This window comes from Nicotiana tabacum, chromosome 20 (assembly GCF_000715075.1).
Source record: "Nicotiana tabacum cultivar K326 chromosome 20, ASM71507v2, whole genome shotgun sequence".
Taxonomy (NCBI): domain Eukaryota; kingdom Viridiplantae; phylum Streptophyta; class Magnoliopsida; order Solanales; family Solanaceae; genus Nicotiana; species Nicotiana tabacum.
Window position 1 is genome coordinate 12,887,255 of NC_134099.1, and position 20,001 is coordinate 12,907,255.

The 20,001-nt window shown below is 38.3% G+C and overlaps 1 pseudogene; it reads left to right on the forward strand.

Annotated features, from left to right (window-relative positions):
* The first annotated feature begins 7,998 nt into the window (after positions 1 to 7,998).
* Positions 7,999 to 9,440, forward strand: LOC107758992 (molybdate transporter 1-like; annotated as a pseudogene).
* Positions 9,441 to 20,001: the final 10,561 nt, after the last annotated feature.

Here is a 20,001-nt window from a genome sequence, read left to right on the forward strand (position 1 = left end):
TTCTGGAAGTTGGAGTAGGTACTTTGTGTAGTTGTGACATGTGTGAAAAATTTCAAGTTATTCGGACGAGGTTTGATAGACTTTTTGATCGAAAGCGAATTTGGAAGTTCTTGGAATTCTTAGGCTTGAATCCGATGTGATTTTGGTATTTTGATATTGTTTTGAGCGTTCCGAAGGTTGGAAAAGGTTTTAACAATGATATGGGATATGTTGGCATATTTAGTTGAGCTCCCGAAGGCCTCGGGTGAGTTTCGGGTGGTTAAACGGATCAAATTCTTGTTTTGAAAGTAGCAGATTTCTTCAGTTCAGTGTTGTAGAGTTTTGCTCTTCGCGTTTGCGAGAGGGCCCTCGCGTTCGCGAAGAGGTGTTGAGTGAGGCAGGCCAGTTACCCTTCACGTTCGTGAAAGTTGAGTCTGATTGTGCATCGCGAACGCATGGCATAGTTCGCGTTCACATAGAAGGGTGAAACAGACTTGGCCACCAGGCCCTAAAGCATCGCGTTCGTGTATGAAAAAACGTGTTCGCCCAGGCTAAGCTGAGTAAGGCATCGTGTTCGCGAGGGTAGTGTTCGCGTTCGCGTAAGTGGAAATTTGAGTTGTGAATTATTTGTGCTTCGCGAACACGAGGCTTGACCGCGTTCGCGAAGAAGGAATTTTTGGCCTGGGCAAAATGTTTAAATAGCCATGTTCGCGATTTTTGGTCTATCTTTCACCTTTTTTGAGCGATTTTGGAGCTTTTTGAGAAGGATTGAAGAGGGAATCAAAGGGGAACACTTGGAGGTAAGATTTTTGAACTCAATACTCTGTCCTATGTTTATTCTTACTTATTTAAACATGAAATTTGTAGAATTTAAAGCCTAAAATTGGGAATTAGGGCTTGAAATTGGAGAGTGTAAATTGGGGATTTAAGGGAATATTTGAGGTCCGATTTTAATATTCTTGGTATGTACGAACTCGTGAGAGTGTAAGGATTTATTGGTGTGATTTTTATCAGATTCCGAGACGTGAGCCCAGGGTTCGGGGTTGGCCAATTTTGAAATATTTGGTATAAATTGGATATTTTCGAGTGTCCTTTTTTCCCTTAGCATATTCTAATGTTATAATTCTGATTTTGGATAGATTCGATGCGAGTTGAGGCCGAGGCGAGAGGCAAAGGCATCACGGAGTAGTATTTCATCCTGTTTGAGGTAAGTAATGATGTAAATGCTATCCTAAGGGTATGAAACCCTAGATTTCACATCGTTGTGCTACTGTGAGGTGACACACATGCTAGATAACGAGCGTGGAGTCGTGCACCGTTGGGGATTGTGACTTGGTCCGTCCCATACGACTGTTAAGTCGCGTATTTGATTGAAAAACTGTTTGACATCATTGTGTTTTGAAAAGTATTGCTATGTTTTGAGCGGAATGCCATGTTTGGGCCTCGTGCCAACTATTTTGGACCCTTATGGGGCTTTTACTACTTTTCCTCACTGTTTTGATTTAATAATTGTACTCAGTCATGCTGTGTTTTTACTGATTTCATAACTCATCCTTATTTACTTAATTTTGATACTATAAATGATATTCGAGCTGAACGCCCTATTTTACTGATATTTCGAGTGGCTTGTGAGGTTGATGGCTGAGAGAGGCTGAAGGCCTGATTGTGAGGTTGATGACTGAGATAGACCGAAGGTCTGATGGTAAGGTTAATAACTGAGAGAGACCGAGGCCCTAGTTGTGAGGATTATATATTTATGGATCAGGCTGCACGCCGCAACAATATATATATATATATATATATATATATATATATGTGTGTGTGTGTGTGTGTATATGTGTGTGTGTGTATGTGATGAAGTTGTACGCAACAGCGATATGTTGGATCGGACTGCACGCCGCAACGATATAGCGCTTGGGCTGTAGGAGCCCCCCAGAGTCTGCACACCCCCAATGAGCACAGTCGACTATATATATGGATCGAGCTGCACGCCGCAACGATATATGGATCGGGCTGCACGCCGCAGCGGTTATGATAAGGTACCTATTAAGCGTGAGTGTTGAGTGTGAACGCTGATTGCTGAGAGTTAAGTCATGAGTGACTGAGTGGCTTGCCCGAGGGGCTATATATACACACATATACAAGTGATGCTTTGCCTGAAGGGCCTATTTATGAACTTACTATTTTTCACTCCTCCTTAAAGTGAGTTTCTGTTGAATATGTTGATTAAATTATTGTTTTCACTCATCTTTAGACCGAGCCTCTATTGAAAATGTTGAACAAACGCTTTAAGCAACTTTCATTTAAACTGAAGTTTTTACGAGGTGTTCGAAATTTAGTCACTGATTTGGCTTTGTTACTTCCTTCGAGATTTTTTTTAGTTATGAAATGGTTATGAATTTCTATTTGCCGAGGGGCTGTATACGAACTATGTTTTGCCCGACGGGCCGATTATGAATTTTATCACTTTCACTATTATATATTTCATTAAACCTCAATTGAAAAGGTTAGAAAGATATTTTTAAAGGATTTTTCTGAAGTTGGAAATTTAATGAAATGATTTGAATGGTATCCTGTTTTGGGAACATTCTGTAACCACTGTGGTGCTATGATGTGGGTTACGTAATTTTTTACTGCTCAATCTTCATTTAAATTTATTACTTACTGAGTTGGCGTACTCACATTACTCCCTGCACCTTGTGTGCAGATTCAGGTGTTTCTGAGATCGGTGGCAGGTTCATTGGAGTTGGCAAGGTAGCTGTCTGGCAATCGCAACCCTGCTTTTCTCCCTCCTTATTCTTCCTTAATGTATTTCTTGTGATTTTTCCGGCCATGTTGGTCTTTATGTTGTTAGACAGTTGTAGTAGATGCTCATGACTAGTGACATCCCGATGTCGGGCTTGTGTATTTATTCTGCATGGTTCATTTAAACTTACATCACGAGATTATTGATCAATAAATGGTATAAAAATAACTTTTATTGAATGATGGTAGATTTGGGAGGTTTGTCGGCTGGCCTAGTTTCACGATAGGCGCCATCACGACCGGGTCAATTTTTTTGGGTCGTGACAGGATGGCACCCGGTGCCGTAGCGGCCCGAGCGAACCACTCTATAACTCATTCATTCATTTTATAACTATCATGGACCTACATGGCCACGACTTATAATGTACAACTGTAAGTGGGCAACACTGTATCAATAACTATCGTTCTTAAAACATGAATACATATGGGCTGTCAAGACCTCTGGCATACTGTACAAACTGAAACAATGTCTACAAAGCCTCTAAGATTATTCGACATCAAATGGGACAGGGCATCGGCCTACCCATAAGTCTGTAGTAAAACTCTGACACAATGACTCATAGACTCGGCTGCACTCCGAATGAGGTGGAGTCTTACCGATCCTTCGCTGAATGCTAACCTCGTCTGCTATGAGGGCTTGTCAAACTGATTGTCTATACCTGCAGGAATGAATGTAGCGTCCCCAACAAAAGGAGGTCAGTACGAATAATGTACTAAGTATTTAAAGTAGAACTGACTCAACCTGTAAGTCTAGATGACTCTGTAAATCATGAAATACTTATAGTGTTATGCATATGTGTATGAATGTCATGTCGTGCATGGGTACATGTGTTCATAATATCATCATGCCTCTGAGGGCATCCCATCACATCATCTCGACCACTGTGGGGAAATCATCAACTTATACCAGCTGATTAGATGGTGGTGCGTATATAACTCCATAACCTTTCCCATATCCCATATATATACGCGTATATAATGCCATAACATCATCACGCCTCTGAGGGAAACCCATCATATCATCTCAACCACTGTGGGCAAATCATCAACGTATACCAGCTGATCAGGTGGTGGTGCATATATAACGCCATAACCTTTTCTCATATCCCATATACATATATATACGCATATATAACGTCGTCTGAGTCATGGGTAAATGCACATGTAAATGAATGCAATACATGAGAAGTGCGTTAATAAAACTTCTCGGAATGTCATAAGACCATTATACCTCTGATTAATATCATGAAATAAACTTTTTTTTCAACTTACGTATTTTTCTGAGACCTATGAACGGAAGATGTAATAATAAGACATATGGGAATTCAAAAATTCATCGAAACATTATGTTCGCTACAATTCAAAGTCTATCTGGTTGCGGCTATTACCCCATCATTTTAGGGAAAAGGACCCACAATAAAAAATCAATAACAAGGGAAAGAAGAATACATAATATCCTACCATCTTCAAATGGAGTAAAAAAAATCATTTCCTAACTTTGTAATAGGAAGCTATGCTTTTTTTTGGTAATATTGTTTTATGGAAAACATAGAAGTATAGGCCAGACTTACCCAGTCTGTAAGAAGAAACTTCAACGAATTATAATTGGACATTGTTTTGAAGTTCTAGCTTCTGTACTTCACTAGCATCATGTTGGCAGTGATCAAAACTTGTTGGTGTGCAGGTACGCATTCTGGATGAATCTCCAAGGAATCATATTACAAGCTTTCGTTCAGCTTAGGAGCAAATAGCATGGATTTCATTTAGAGAATTAGATTGAAAGTGCATCTTCTCTAGCTTTTGCAGTAAGCAAAGTAAAACTTTGTAACATAATGTGCTAAAATCTCTTGTCCAGCACTTCCTCAAATAAATGAGGTAAGGTGCAATTCTCTTAAATGTTACCACCTTGCAACTTTTAAGGTAAGAGTCACTTATATGAAAGAAAAGGGGTTGCCACGTGGGGTGGGGGGAAATTTTAATCTTATCCAACTTATTAATTAATTAGGTAATGTTCCGTTACCCGATAATTAACTAATTACCCGCATAATTAAGAATTATCTCAAATTACTTAAAATTCTACTTATTTTTAATACACTTTTTACACCGTGCTATTACGATCATGTGATGCCATATAAAATAAATACATACAATATTATTTTATTGAAACATCCATGTAAAAATACATATATTTTCTCAACTTATAATTTTCCTAATCTCATATAAAGAGTAAAAATTCTCGTATGCGTAACTCTTAAAATGGTAAAAAGATAACCTTCTTTTCTTGTAAGAAAATAATTTCTATCTTTCCAATAAAGAAAATCTCATAAACTTCCTCATATTATATGTATATAAAATATATTCGAAAGCAGTAATATTAATAACTATATAAAATTATATTTTTTTCAAACTTTTTACAAAAACGTTCCACTCAATATAAATATCATATCAAAATGTATCTAACGGTATCAAGGTTGTTAACTTACGGGGTCTTATTACAAATCCTTTATAATCTAATGAATAGTAACAAAAAAACGGTCTTGTTCCATCTGGAGAGGCTATTATAACATGCTTCTACATCCTCAAGAAACATAAACAAATAAATGTATATCATCTACATGAAACACCAAAAAGTTAATAAAATAGGATATCCAAGGCAGTGAAAGAACTAAGAGAAGCCATTACAATTATTCTCTGCTGCAATGCATACACGCATGGTTCAAGCAAACAAATAATTTGCCCCTAAATCTTAATGACTGCATCCAATATGTGTACTTTATAATACATAAGTGCACAATGAACAATAAAAGAGATAAATGGATTTACTTCAAAGAAAATACATATCAAACCAATATATAGTAGTTCCGAAATTCTTCAAACTTACAGGGTCTTACATCCATATCTTCATGTATAACCTTAATCCCTTCTAACTCATATGTTATTACTTCGACGAATCCTAACGTTAAGTTACGAGATGTAACAAAAGTGGTGGTGGAGGCGTTATTAGGGGACACCAAGGGGAGGTGATAGCTGAATTTGCAACTCCTTTTGGTATCCACACTAATAATGCTACATAATCACTAGCTTTATGTGTTGGCCTTAAATGGTGCAAGGATCAAAGAATTGACAAGATCTGTGTCGAATTAGATTCCTTGTTGGTGGTCAACTCGATTAATAGGAAGATTCATCCTTGGAATTTAAGACACAACATAGAGGAAATTCAAAAAATCATGATAAACTTTGAGGCATTCCACGTCACACATTGCTATAAAGAGGCTAATAGGGTCGCGGATGCACTGGTCAAAGAAGGATCATAAAGAACCAGTACTAAATGGTATTTCTCTTCTTATGAACTTCCAAGTAAAGCTTGAGGTCTATGCTTTATGGATAATGATCAATTAGCAAGCCTCAGAATAAGAGCCTCCAATACTACTTTTGTATATGATGCTAACGACTAAGTTAACTATGTTGTTGATTTTTGTCCTAGGTGTAGCATTAACATGCATTATGGAGAGGATTTTTTTGTTGTTTATTGTATACTCTCCACCTTGTTTTACATTTCATAGCATCGGATTTTTACAAGCTTATTGTAAAGAGTTGGGCATGTCCAATTCTTATCTATATTCTGAGGAGGTTAGATTTTATGTCCCCCTCTTTCATATCTTTAGCTTTTGGTTATTAATCTACATGGTAGGGGTCGATGCCAAACCTCCCGTCATTACAAGACGGCTAATAAAAAAAAAAGAAAAAAAAGAATAAGAATTTATTCTTTTTGATGATGAATAATAATTTACTCTTTCCTTCGCATAAGTACGATAAATTATTGTTTGAGTTTTATTTCAGCTAATCATGCCAACTTAAATACCTGGAAATTGTTTGGGTAATATAAGATTTGGACGTTACTACTTAAAGGCCAAAAAAGAAAAATGTCAGTATCATTTTCCCGTTTAAACTGGTCGTTTTACATAGATACTCTTGGGAAATGCCGGGGTTGTTTAACTTATATAATATTTACCATTTTTTGTCAAGTTACTAATTCATGTTTTTTATTGAAATTTATTAGTTATTATTTTATAAGTAATTTATTTGTATAAATAATTTGTAAACGGTCATTGCATAAAACTTTAAACTCATGAATCTTATACAATATCTTTCTCATGCATCTCTTGTGTTTGTTAATTCTAGAGTTGACTGCCAAAAAAACTTAGAAAAAGTCACCATAAATAATCACAGAATAATGGCACGGCTACATTGGCCACCAAAAAATAAATGTTCTTTTTCGGTGCATTTCTCCTTTGGTATCAAACAAAATTCCTAAAAATTAGTTTTTCTACTTACAGGCAAGAATAATGCCTTCTCCACATTCAGCGGCAAATATATTTCATTCAATAACGACCTCTCATCAGTTCTTCTAATTCTTTTGGGATCTTATAATGCCCTCTCGTCCCTTTGAAACGACGTTTGATACTCCCAAGTTAGACATTAATTTCTTACATATTTTTTTACGACGACTTGTTTGCACGTCAACTATTTTCATTAGATATCAGTTACCTTCTACCAACATCGGTTATCAGGATTCTGTCTATCAAGACTTAAACAAATGGACAAAAATAACTGAGTGCATTTGTTTCCACTGAAAGTTTAAACTGAACCTCATGATTCTCCACCCACTTTATTACCACTAAGCTACGACTTTGAGAAGTCATTTGGTATGTGGGATAAGGGATAATAATCCCGGAATTAGATGTGGGATTATTTTATCCTGCATTTTGGTTGAATTTTTGAATTCGGGATTAGTAATCTTGAGATTAATTAGTACCATAATTGGGTTTTATTCTATCCCACATTAAGGGTTGGATAATAATCCCGGGACAAACACTAAAATGATAAAGATGCCCTTTTCCAAGGCTCTTCTCCCCACAGATTTTAAACAATCCAAGGTTAAAATACGGAAATAAAAATTTATCCCAACTTATCTAGTATACACCAAACACATGTTTATATTATACAATGTATATCCTATTTTTAGTCAAATGAACCAAACGTCTTCCAATAAAAATATATTCACTAAATAATCCCGTCATTATTTAATCACCGTATTATAATCTCGAAATAACTTGTTCCGTATCAAACGACCTCTAAAAACTGGCCTTACTTGGCTTATTTATTGTAGGTCAACTGCTGCCCTCTTCTTTTGTTGTATATATATGTACATGTGTTAGCGTATCAAGATATTCATCATTATGGAGTCCACACTTCAAGAAAATCCTCATTTTCAAGCCCCCGAAATGTCAATAGATCGACAATCCACAGCCAGCACTCCAGCAAATTTCATGGGAAAGTTGAAGGAGAATTTGATTTTCAGATCAAAATGGGCTGAACTAAATGGTGCAATGGGGGATTTAGGCACGTATATACCTAGAGTCTTGGCTTTAACATTAGCCAGTGACTTAAATCTTGGTACAACAGTAATATTTACTGGTGTTTACAATTTTGTGACTGGTGCTATTTATGGTGTACCAATGCCAGTCCAGCCTATGTAATGGCTGCTGGAATTTGCACTGCTGGGATTTTATTCCTTTTAGGTGTTACTGGATTAATGCAACTTGTTTATAGGTTAATTCCTACTTCTGTTGTTAGGGGAATTCAACTAGCACACGGACTGTCATTTGCTATGACTGCTGTTACGTACATACAGAATGTTCAAGACTTTGCCAAGTCGAAAAAGACAAGTCCGAAGAGGGATTGGCTCGGTATTGGATGGGTTGTTGTTGGCTTTGATTTGTGCTATTTTTATTATAATTGTGAATGGGGCTGGCGAAGATCAAATGAGAACCATGAAATCATTGGTGAAACAGGTAATAGGAGGAAAAGGTTAAAGAAAATTATTTTTTCTCTTCCTTCAGCTTTTTTTGATCTTTTTATTAGGTGTTGTTTTGGCTATTATAAGAGGGCCTAAAGCTGTGAGAGGGTTTAAGTTTGGACCATCACCTATTGAAATCGTGAAAATATCCAAAAATTCTTGGAAACAAGGGTTTATTAAGGGTACAATTCCTCAACTCCCTTTATTTATATTAAACTCTGTTATAGTTGTGTGTAAACTGTCGATAAATTTATTTCCAGAAAGGGAAATCACGACTACCTCGGTGTCAATGACGGTTGGGTTGATGAACTTAATAGGGTGTTGGTTTGGTGCAATGCCTTGTTGTCATGGTGCAGGAGGGCTAGCAGGACAATACAAATTTGGTGGCAGGAGTGGTGGGTGTGTGGCACTTCTTGGTGTGGCTAAGTTGGTTTTGGGGTTGGTTTTAGGGAGTTCAATGGTTAAGGTTTTGATCCAATTTCCTGTTGGGTTATTAGGTGTTCTTTTGTTGTTTGCTGGAATTGAATTAGCTATGCGTTCAAGAGATATGAATTCTAAGGAAGTGTCTTTTGTTATGCTTCTTTGCATAGCAGTTTCATTGGTTGGGTCAAGTGCTGCATTGGGATTTTTGTGTGGGATTGTGGTTCATGTGTTTCTTAAGATGAGGAATATGGGTGATGGTCATTCTTGTTCTGGAGTTTGGTTTAGTAGAAACCCATAGCACAAGTTTGTGTATACTTGGATGGAAATTAATATTTTTACTAAGACCTTGTTTGGATGGCTGTTACCTATTCTATTGTATCATATTGTTACTTTAAATATAATATTTGTTTAGATTGTTACTTAAACTTTATTGTATCGTTAAATCTATCGTTATGTAAGGACGAAAAGTCACTTTATGGAATGACGGATTTGGTGTGGTAGCATCGTTCTCTTGCTTTTTTCTCTCATCTTACCCTTCCTTATAATTAGCTAATCATATTTTATCATTTATCCTACTTTTTTTATAATACCTAGTATTAGGGTACGCGCTTTGCGCGTGTACCCTATATCAATGAATATATAATTTTTTAAAAATACAAAAAATATTAAATAATGTGAGTTATTGAATAAAATAAAATAAAAAGTATAAGTTCTTAAATATGATGAACATTGATCCTTTTTAGCCCTCTAGCTCGATAAATAAATAATAATATAAAATCTTAAAAAAATACTATAATATTAGAGTTAATACTTTATAAAAAATAATGTAAATATAAGAAGCTGTCATTTATTAGAATGGTTATAAAAAGAAAAACAAAAAAAAAGACTTCGTATGTAGGTTATCATACGAAAATTTTAATCGAATGGTCATATAAAATAAAGGTCACAAAAAATAAGGTAGAAAACCAATGTTTATTGTTATTTTATTATAATCATTCAAATTTTAATTGATAAAGTTATTTTTTTAGACCCTTGAATTATAGTAAAAGAGAAACGATAGCTGAAACCATGGTAATATCACAATGGAAGGATATCACAATGGAAGTTTAGCTTTGCTTTGAATGGCAAATACTCACGTTAGTTTTGATTTAATAAATATATTACACATCATATAATTATATATATTAAGACTTTTACATAGTTCAAATAAAAAAAATATAATAAGTAAAATTTCAACTAATTTTAACGTCCTAAAAGTTAGAAAAATAATTAAATAATTATTTTGAGTGTAAAATTAATTTTCTTGATTTCTTTTTATACTTCTTATATTTGTCGAAGGATATCTGACAATGGAAATGTAACTTTTCTTTGGATGGAAAATTACTCACGTGAGGTTTGATAATTAATGTGTTATATGTTGCCAAATATTATGACTTTTTACATATATACTTCAAAAAAGAATTAAGGAAAGATATAATAAGAAAAATCTTAGGTGATTTTAAAGTCCTAAAAAAATTAGGAGAAATAATGAAATGACTAATTTGTCTAGTACGAAATCAAATTTTAGAGGGTAAAAAAGGCGAACGACATTTCGCTAAGGGCCTTCGTGCTTTTAATATAGTATAGATAATTCTTCTATATATCCTATTTTTTCTTTGTAATGTTGCAAATTTATTATTCATATTGTTGATGCATGACATCATAAAACGAAAACAAACGATACAATCTATCCAAATGTTGTATTAATCAAACAATACAATACATTATGAAACAACATGTAACAACAATCCATAAATAAGTATGGGTATGTTTTCCATTATTCAATTTGGTTTTGCATTATTCGCCGTATTTTGGTTTTTGGTTTTAAAAAAAATAAAGTTTAATTCGAACAAAAATAAGTTTGGGTTGGTTTTTAGTTGTATAGTTGTACATAAAACGGTTGTTACGTTTGACTACTCTTACCACATTTAAGTTCCTCTATCTAAGCATTTGCAATGATTCTTTTTTTAATAAATTTATTTTGCAAAAGGTTATATGAATTTTTTTGCACTGCAATATAAATAATTTTTTGTTTACCTAGTTGATTTTGTTTTCATTGTTGTCACTGCTTTACATTGCTATTTACAGATTCTTTAAGGTATGAACAAACCTCTTATTCCTTCTATTTTACTTCCCCTGATTCAATTCCTCATCTTTTCAGTTAGTTTTAAATCTAATGATGTTGGTCATAAGTATTATGCTTGGTGCTATGATAATTTTAATTCCCCGTCTGAATTATTGGCCACATGGAGGTGATTGACTATTAAACTTTCCCCTTTAAAAAGGATTTATTCTGCTTAAACCTAAGTTTCCCATCACTGAATCTGTTGCAAAAAAGGTTCCCTTCCACTAGCAAAACAGGTACCTGTGATAGGGTTTTGTGACTATGCCTAAGTATATTTCCCGACAAAAAACTCGGGTAGAAATTTCACCAAACGATGCGCTTGGTGCAGTCTTCGGTCTAGCCGTGTTCGAGGCTTAGGCACGGGTATAGTTCCAACTGTAGCATTCAAGCAAACATCAACCGAGGTGGTTCTTCTTATATGGGCTCATCTAGTGCTAGCGCTCCACCTCCACAACGAGAGCAAGAGATGGCGAATAGGACATCACAATTAAATGCGCTGACAAGCTTATTTCAAATGAAAATAGGGAATATTCCTGAGGAATTTGCTCACTTATTTCCAACTCCTCCACAGGTACAAGTACTTACGTACTTTTCGAACTTACAGTAAATCTTGTTGTGAAGTTTGTAAAATTGAAACTCTAATTTTATAGTAACATTTAGTTCTGAAAATGAATAAAAGTGACATTATAAGCAACAGTTAAAATTTAATCTGGCATTGAAGTACAATGGTTGTGGTGGACCAATTTAATAAAATAATGGCATCAGCTTCTCCACAAAACAAGTAAGCATTTTACCAGTCAAAGATGAACTGATTCTTGACCAGCCCATCTCCAAAAAAACTCAGCTTTCCTGCTTTTAGATCATTTGTCTTTGTTTGCTTCCCGTTATTCAGTTGGTCTGTTCTGTTTCTGCCAAGCTTGGAATCGGTTATGAGATAATTTTGTTTGATTGGTAAGATTGGGAGAGAATCTTGAACTTACGGGCATTCTGCCAAATTTTAATTGGAGTATCAGTGCAAGTATTTTAGAGTTTGGCTTCTTAATCACATGATTGCAATGGCCAAATTATAAAAGTTTAAAAGTTTGAGACTACTAATTAAGTAGTTTTTTTATGCAGGCACACGATTTAGAAGTTGGCGTTCCGTCACCAACTGGGCCAAGAAGATCCTTTGACGAAAGTAGTAGTGAGAAGTGAGAACGGAGCAAATGACAATTAGTAATAATTGTGTGATGACCCGAAAGGTCATCACTTGTTTTAGAAATAAATTCTGTGTTCCGAGACCTAAAAACCTTCTTTTGTCTCACTTCGATTTGCGTGCGCAGTCCGGACATGTATCCGGAAAGCCATTATGTGAAAATCTGTGAAAAATGAGGAATTTTGCTTTTAAAATGAATTTAGGTTGACTTCGGTCAACATTTTGGGTGAACGGACCCAGGTCTGGACCCGTGATTTGACAGTCCTGGAGGGTCCGTCGGAAAATATGGGACTTGGGCGTATGCCCAGAATCGAATTCCGAGGTCCCAAGCCCGAGAAATGAATTTTTGAAAGAAATTGTTTTACTGAAAATATAAGAGTTTTTGGAAATTTGATTATATTCGAAATTTATGGTATCGGGCCCATATTTTGGTTCTGGAGCCCAGTACAGATTCAATATGACTTTTAAGACACGTCTGTAAAATTTGGTAAGAAACGGAAGTCGTTTGATGTGATTCGGACCCGTAGTTGTGAGATTTGAAACTTTGGAATTTGAGATTTTTCCTTGATTTATATGCTAAATTCGTTATTTAAGATGTTATTTTGGCGATTTGATCGCACGAGTAAGTCCGTAGGATATTTTTGAGGTAGTGTACATGTTTGATTTGGAGCCTCGAGAGCTCGGGTGAGTTTCGGATGGGTTTCGGGATGTTTTTAAACTTGGAAATGTTGCAGGTTTTCAGTTTCTGGTGCACAGAGATTTTGTGCTTTGCGTTCGCGTGGCTTCACTCGCGAACGCGGAAGGCAATATTCCTCAGGTGAAAAATTGTTCTTCGCAGATGTGGAACTTTGGACGCGAACGCGAGGCTGTGGGGGAGTACCCTTCGCGAACGCATAGGATTAGTGCCGGGGGAGGGATTTCAAATTTACTCTACGCGAACGCGGCCACCCGACCGCGAAACGCGATGAAGGCCTGCCCAGTTATTTTAAAATATTAGCAAAACAGGATTTCTTCAAAACTTCATAACTTTTTCACTTAAACTCGAACTTCGGCAATTTTTGAAGAGGGATTTCACCACAAAACCATAGGTATGTGTTCTTAGACTTGATTTCTTCAATTTCCATTAACACCCACTAGATTTCTAAGCCTAAATCATGTTCTTAAGGGTAGAAAATTAAGGATTTGGATAGACTTAGGACTTTTTGAATAATTGGAATTTAGACCTCGTTTTGGGGTCGGATTCCGAAACTAATTACATATTCGAACTCGTGGGTGAATGGGTGATCGGGTTTTGGTCTGAACCTCGTATTTATATCAAGCGGGCCAACGATCAATTTTTGACTTTTGAGAAGAATAATAGAAAACCTATAACTTAGCCTTTATAGATATTGTTAAATTAATTTGGATTAGATACAAGTAATTTGGAGGCAAATTCTAAAGGAAAAGTGGTGTTTGAGGCTTGAGTTGGTCGTGGAAGTTTGAGGTAAGTGTTTGGTCTAACCTTAGCTTGAGGGTTTGGGAGTTGTGTCTTATTTGCTACGTGGTAAATGTGGAGTACGACGTATAGGCATGGTGACGAGTATCTATGCGCCGGTGTCAAGCATGCCTGTGAGTCTTGTATTGTAATTGCTATAACACCGTTGTAGTTTATTTCGTGCTTCATATGAGGATTATACTGTTGTTCCTTTACCGGGATGTTGTTGTTATATTATTGTTCCCTTGCCGGGATGTTGTTGTTATATTGTTCCCTTTCGATGTTGTTGTTATATTATTGTTCCCTTGTCGGGATGTTGTTATTATATTATTGTTCCTTTGTTGGGATTCTTTTACGATTGGGGTTGATAAATGAAATGGGAGCGGGTTGCATGCCTAAAACGGTACTATATAAAATGGGAGCGGATTGCATGCCTGCAACGGTCCTATATGAAATGGGAGCGGGTTGCACGCCTGCAACGGTACTCTATGACATGGGAGCGGGTTGCGCGCCTACAACGGTACTATATGAAATGGGAGCGGGTTGTACACCTGCAACGGTACTATATGAAATGGGAGCGGGTTGCACGCCTGCAACGGTATTATATGAAATGTGATTGGGTTGCATGCCTGCAACGGTATTACATGTGTACTTGTTTCTTATTTCCTTATCTTTTGTTGGTATTTGATTTATGGTGTTTCTTACATTTCTCTACTATTATTCTGATGTTACCTGTTACTCCTCGCAGCATGTTCCCCCCCCCCCAACTTTAGTTGTAATTATCTGCCTTTATTTCCGTTGTATATGATTTAAGTGCACATGTTTATTTGGTAGTCTGGTCCTAGCCTCGTCACTACTTCGCCGAGGTTAGGCTAGGCACTTATTAGGACATGGGGTCGGTTGTGCTAATACTACACTCTGCACTGTGTGCAGATACTGATACCGGAGCGTTTGGACCGCAGTGAGAGTGCTGTCTTCAGTCTATTCAGGCGATCCGAGGTAGTCCTGCAGACGTCCGCGGGCCTTGGCGTCTTCTCCTATCTTTTCTCTTTCTGTTTTTACTTATTCAAAGACAGACTTCTGTATTTTCATTCAGACCTTATTTGTAGTATTTTTAGATAGTTCGTGACTCGTGACACCAAATTCTGGGCAGTATTGTACTTCAGATTATGTAGCAGTGTTTGGTTGAACTATTAAGTTTTTCGTGTTCCGCATTTCTGGTTATTTAATTTATTCCACTGTTTAATCACTTAATACTTTGAATTGTCGAGCATGCTTAATAAAAAGGGTCATGAATTTATAATACTCAGTTTGCCTAACTTTCACGAGTAGGCGCTATCACGATTCTCGAGGGTGAAAAATCCAGGTCGTGACAAGTTTGTATCAGAGCTCTATGTTACATAGGTCTCACAATTCACGGACAAGCTTAGTAGTGTCTGAGGGATCGGTACAGAAACGTCTATATTTATCCCCAAAAGGCTACAGAGTTAGGAAAAGCTTCACATCTATTCTTTGCTGTCGTGCTGTTTGTTTCCTAATGCTAATTGAATTTCTACTCTATTCTTTCGCAAATGGCTAGAACATGCACTTTCTCATCCATTGGTCAGCAACCCGAGCCCCCAGCAGCAGCTCCCACGAGGGGTAGAGGGCGAGGCCAAGATCGTGTTAGAGGCCGAGGGAGGGGCAGAGCTCAGCCCAGAGAAGCAGCACCAGCGGCAGAGCCTCAGGTTGAGTTTGATGATGAGGTTCCGGTCCAGGCAGTTCCGGTGGGCCCAGCTTAGGTCCCAGAGGGGTTCATTGCTACCCAAGTACTCCAGGATGCTCTGGTCCGTCTAGTGGGCCTTATGGAGAGTGTCACCCGAGCAGGCTTGCTTCCTGTGGCACCAGCCGTCTCTCAGGCTGAAGGAGGAGCCCCGACTCCTACTACTCGCACTCTAGAGCAGATTGCTCGCCAGTTTTAGACTCCGACAGCTTAGCTAGTTGGAGCAGTTCAACCGGGTGTGGTAGCTCAGACCGGTGATGGAGCAGCTATGTTTGTTGATGCCTTATGGAGATTAGACAGGTTTACCAAGCTTTTCACTACCACTTTCAGCGATGCATCTTCTGAGGATCCCCAAGATTATTTAGACAGTTGTCATGAGGTTCTCAGGAACATGGGGATATTGAGACCAATGGGGTCGACTTTGCTACTTTTCGCTTATCTGGATCCGCCAAGACTTGGTGGAGAGATTATTGTTTGGCTAGACCAGTTGGGTCACCTACTTTGACTTGGGATCAGTTCTCTCAGCTATTTCTGGAAAAGTTTCTTTCTATCACTCAAAGAGAGATCTATCGGAGGCAGTTTGAGTGTCTCTAGCAGGGTTCTATGACTGTTACTTAGTACGAAACCGGATTCATTGACTTGGCTCGTCATGCTCTTCTTATACTCCCTACTGAGAGAGAGAGTGAAGAGGTTCATTGAGGGACTCATTCAGCCGATTCGACTTCAGATAGCTAAGGAGAGAGGATGCTAGATTTCCTTTAGAATGCGGCCAATGTGGCCAGAAAGGTTGAGATGGTTCTATCACAGGGAGGTGGTCAGGGGTCTGACAAGAGGCCTCGTCATTTAGGCAGATTCAGTGGTGCCTCGTCTGGAGGTAGGGATTCGTATGGTAGAGGCCATCCTCCTAGGCCTTTTCAGTCAGCACTTCAGGCTTCTCATGGTGCCCCAGGTGACCATGGTTCTCACATGCAGTATTCTGATCAGCAGTCCTATAGTGCATCGCCAGATCCTATCAGTGCACCTCAGCTTCAAAGTTTTCAAGGTCGTTAGCCCCAGCAGCCGAGGGCTTATTTTACTTGCGGCGACACGAGGCATATTGCTAGATTTTGTCCTCGAGCACCGAGTAGCTCTTAGCACTTGGGTTCCCGTGACATGATTCAGGCACCGAGTGTTCCACTGCCCGTCTAACCAGCTAGAGGTGGAGGTAGAGGTGCTAGAGGTGGAGGTAGAGGTATTAGAGGTGGAGCTCAGGCCGCTAGAGGTGGAGGCCAACCACTAGCAGGCCATCCTAGGGATGTAGTTCAGAGTGGTGGAGCCTAGCCCCGATGTTATGCTCTTCCAGCCAGGCTTGAGGTTGAGGCTTCCGATGCAGTTATCACAGGTACTGTTCTGGTTTGTAGTAGAGATACTTCAGTTCTATTTGATCCAGGATCTACGTACTCCTATGTGTCATCTTATTTTGCACCATATTTGGTCATGCCTAGTGATTCTTTGAGTGATCCTGTATATGTGTCTACACCGGTGAGTGATTCTATTATGGTAGATTGTGTCCATCATTCTTGTATAGTTGTGATTGGGGGTATTGAGACCCGAGTAGACTTATTACTTCTGGACATCGTTGATTTTGATGTCAAATTAGGGATAGACTACTTATCACCATACCACACTATCTTGGACTGTCATACCAAGACTGTGACCTAAGCCTTGCCGGGTTTGCCTCGTTTAGAATGGAGAGGGACTCTTGGTCATTCAACCCGCAGTGTTATCTCATATATGAAGGCTCGGCGTATGGTCGAGAAGGGATGTTTGGCTTATTTGGCATATGTTCGTGATTCTAGTGTCGAGGTTCCTTCTATTGATTCTGTGCCTTTTGTTTGTGAGTTTCCTGAGGTATTTCCTTCAGACCTGTCGGGTATGCCACTCGACAGGGATATTGACTTATGCGTTGATTTGGCTTTGGGCACTCAGCCCATTTCTATCCCGCCTTATTGTATGACCCTGCCTGAGTTGAAAGAATTGAAGGAGCAGTTGCAAGACTTGCTTGAGAAAGGCTTCATTAGACCTAGTGTCTCGCCTTGGGCTACGCCGGTGTTATTTGTTAAGAAGAAGGATGGATCAATGCGAATGTGTATAGATTACCAGCAATTGAATAAGTTTACAATCAAGAATAAGTATCCATTGCCGAGGAGTGAAGATTTGTTTGATCAGCTTCAGGGTGCCAAGGTATTTTCGAAGATTAACTTGAGATCGGGCTACCATCAGTTGAGGATTAGGGCATCCAATGTCCATAAGACAGCTTTCTACACTCGGTATGGGCATTATGAGTTCTTGGTAATGTCATTCGGGTTGACAAATGCCTCACAGCTTTTATGGATTTAATGAACCGAGTGTTCAGGCATTACTTGAATTCATTCGTGATAGTCTTCATTGATGATATTTTGATTTATTCCCGCAGTCGGGAGTAGCATGAACAACATCTGAGAGTGGTTCTTCAGACTTTGAGAGATAGTCAGTTGTATGCTAAGTTTTCGAAGTGTGAGTTCTGTTTGAGTTTGGTTGCATTCTTGGGTCATGTTGTATCAGTAGAGGGTATTCAGGTAGATCCGAAGAAGATAGAGACAGTCAAGAACTGGCCTAGTCCCGCATCAGCTACAAAGATCCGGAGTTTCTTGGGTTTGGCAGGCTATTATTGTCGGTTTATGGAGGGGTTTTCATGTATGGCAGCCCCGATGACCAGGTTGACCTAGAAGGGTGCTCAGTTCAGGTGGTCGGACGAGTGTGAGGCGAGATTTTAGAAGCTCAAGACAGCTTTGACTACGACACCAGTGTTGGCTTTGCCTACAAGTTTAGGGCCATATACAGTTTATTGTGATGCATCTCGTATTGGACTTGGTGTGGTGTTGATGCAGGATGGCAAGGTCATTGCTTATGCTTCGCGTCAGTTCAAGATTCATGAGAAGAACTATCTGGTCCATGATTTGTAGTTAGCAGACATTGTTCACGCGTTGAAGATTTGGAGGCATTATCTGTATGGCGTGGCATGTGAGGTGTTCACGGATCACAAGAGTCTTCAGTATTTGTTCAAGCTGAAGGAGCTAAATTTGAGGCAGAGAAGGTGGTTGGAGCTTTTGAAGGACTATGATATCACCATCTTATATCATTCGGGGAAGGCCAATGTGGTGACCGATGCTTTGAGTAGGAAGTCAGTCAGTATGGGTAGTCTTGTGTATATTTCGGACGGCGAGAGGCCGCTTGCTTTGGATGTTTAGGCTTTGGCCAATCAGTTCGTGAGGTTGGATGTTTCTGAGTGTCGCGCCCCCTTTTTCCCTCCGCAGAGAGGGATCTGTGTTTCGACATTCATGTGGCGTAATGACTCATTTCCTTTTGGGAATTGGGTATTTTGTTTTTGAAGAGTCGCCATCTAACGATTTTTAAGGTGCTATAGGACACCTATAAGATCTACTGCTAAGCTTGTTTGATACCCAAAAATCGGGTAAGGACTTGAAATTATCCTAAGGGAAGGTGTTAGGCACCCCTCAGGATCCACTAGTGTGGTTCCCGGCCAGATAGTTTTGTGAATTTGTGCAATTAGTAAACAAACAAGCAGAGCTCAAATAATCGGGGATTAAAATACACATACGTTTGAAAACAATTAATGAAAGCAGAGTTTTGAAAAAGAGTTATAATCTAAGCATGCTTATGAATGTAAAGGGGTCCTAGGTTTGTTTGTAATAGGGATCACATCAATGCAATACCCGGTGTGACCCTCCTCATAAGAGGGGATACACGTGGTATTAGCGCACCAGTCATCATATCCATATCTACCCTACCCACCCCGTGAAGGTAACTAAAGCGAGGGTTGGTCTCGACCACTATTGCATGCTGTTACCCGTCCCTTCCTATCAGTCCCGGAGGAATTTTAGGACTCTTATTCCTATAAGAAGGAGGTTCTAGGTAGACCCTCAGGTTTAAAGGTAAAAATTCTAAAGCGACATACAAAACATGTAAGACTGCAATTAGGGGGAAACATATAAGCAAATAGAAGGCTCAGTTATACCTCCGCAAACAGTGCAGATAGGCAACACGACTTATACACAATTAAGGTCTGAATTTGGAATCCTAAAGCAAGGTGTTTAAGTCAGAACCAGATTTATTACATGACCCAAAAAAAAATTATATACTTATTAAATGGTGAGATTTAAGAATTAGTTTAGTTTGTAGCTATTGGGTCGAATATTAAATAAGTTAAAAGGGAATTTGTTATAATATATAAAATATTTTACTAAATAAGTGTCTAGTGGCTAACTTTTTAACTATGCTTATATAGTTAACTGTGGTT